We start from the raw sequence: 2,180 nt of genomic DNA on the forward strand, positions 1-2,180 counted from the left end.
CCATTCCAGTTTGTTACTCTTTAGCAAGGTGGTCCGGTCCCAAGATAGGGATGTGCATTCCGTCTATCGCCCCACCACAGTTAGGGAACCCCATCGTGGCAAAGCCATCCACTATGTCCAGCACGTTTCCTAGAGTCACTCCCCTTCTTAGCAGAAATGACTTGATTGCCCTGGTGACTTGGCTCACAGCAGCCCCTACGATAGATTTACCAACTCCAAACTGATTCCTGACTGACCGGTAGCAATCTGGCGTTGCAAGCTTCCACACGGCTATCACCACTCGCTTCTCCACTGTCAGAGCAGGTCTCAGCTTGGTAGTCCTGCACTTCAGGGCTGGGGAAAGCAATCTGCAAAGTTCCATGAAAGTGGCCTTATGCATTCGAAAGTTATGCAGCCACTGCTCCTCATCCCATCCCTGCATCATGATGCGGTCCCATCAGTCTATGCTATTTCCATGGCCCAGAAGCTGCGTCCCACCGTGTCAACAAGCCTGGCTGCTGCTGCCAGTATGTGTGAATTGCTCCATTCCATGGCTTCCAGCATGGCTATTTGTATGGCACCATATTCTTCCATGCGGCGGATCCTGACTATGCTCTGCAGATACCGCAGGCCAATGTGTAAGGTGTTTGTGACACTCACAACAATAGTGTACAGCTGAACAGGGTCCATGCTTGCAGTGCTATGGTGTCTGCACAAGAAACCCAGGCTTAGGCATGAAAATGATTGTTTGCCGTTGCTTTCAGGGAGGGAGGGAGGGAGAAGCCAAGTGCATCATGGGAAGCTGACGATATGTACCCAAACCACATCGCAAAAATGTTTTTGTCCCATCAGGCATTGGGCACCTAACCCAGAATTCCAATCAGGAGCAGGAACTGTGGAATAGCTGCCTGCAGTGCATCGCTCCATGAGTTGATGCTAGCCACGGTAGTGGGGAATGCACTCCGCTGACAGACTGTTCATAGTGGGGACATTCAGCACTGACTTTGTAAAATCGGAGGCTAAAGGTCAATAAATTCAACCTAATTTCATAGTGTAGACAAGCCCTAAGAGTAGGAGAGAGCTAAAGATCCTACTACCTTCACTCATGCCTATAGCCTTGCTAATGACAACAGGACAGCTGGGGTTAATAGGGGCGACTCACATCAGTGTGGGTTGCTGGCTTGGTCTCTTTGCATCCTCAAAAAAATTCCAATTGGATAATTACCTCCTGACTCAATAAATTCCTTCTGCAAATTTGCTTGGGTACCACATCTTCCCTCATGGCCTCTTTTAAACTATTGTGAAGTACTGCTCTGTGCTGTTAAACAACTGCTTTGCATTGTTTCCCAGAGGTGGCTATAATCCAGTGGTGGGTGAATGATCCCAGCACATGTCAAATTTGTCAAGTGCTTCAGCTATTAAAATGGATCATAATGTGGGCAAGATTCTCAAGAGAAGCAGAACTGCTTTGCATTGTGCAGCTGCATAATCTAGCCCTGAAGGCAGTTTACTCAGCCTGGAGAAAATCAGCCCGGGCTGTACAAGTCAATTATTCAGCAAAATGCAAATCTGACCTTTGACCTGCCTTCACCTCCCCCCACACTCAGTGCCATAGCTGAGTGCCTGGATCACAGAATCAAGAAGGATGTTGATAAACTGGAGAGGGTTCAGAGAAGAGCCTGGAGAATGACTGAAGGATTAGAACACTTGCCTTATAGTGCTAGACTCAAGGAACTCAATCTATTTAGCTTAACAAAGAGACTTGATCACAGTCTATAAATACCGACATGGGGAACAGATATTTTATAATTAGTTCTTCAGTCTAGCAGACAAAGGTCTAATACGATCCGGTCCAATGGCTGGAAGTTAGACCAATTCAGACTGGAAATACAGCATAAATTATTAACAGTGAGAGTAATTTACCATTGGAACAATTTACCAAGGGTCGTGGTGGATTGTCCATCACTGACGATTTTTAAATCAAGATGGGATAGTTTCCCCAAAGCTCTGTTCCAGGAATTATTGTGGGACAAGTCTCTGGCATGTGTTCTACAGGAGGTCAGACTAGATCAGGGGTCGGCAACCTTTCAGAAGTGGTGTGCCGAGTTTTCATTTATTCACTCTAATTTAAGGTTTCGTGTGCTAGTAATACATTTTAATGTTTTTAGAAGGGATCTTTCTATAAGTCTATAATATATAAC

The sequence above is a fragment of the Gopherus flavomarginatus genome, chromosome 3, assembly GCF_025201925.1.
Source record: "Gopherus flavomarginatus isolate rGopFla2 chromosome 3, rGopFla2.mat.asm, whole genome shotgun sequence".
Lineage (NCBI taxonomy): Eukaryota > Metazoa > Chordata > Testudines > Testudinidae > Gopherus > Gopherus flavomarginatus.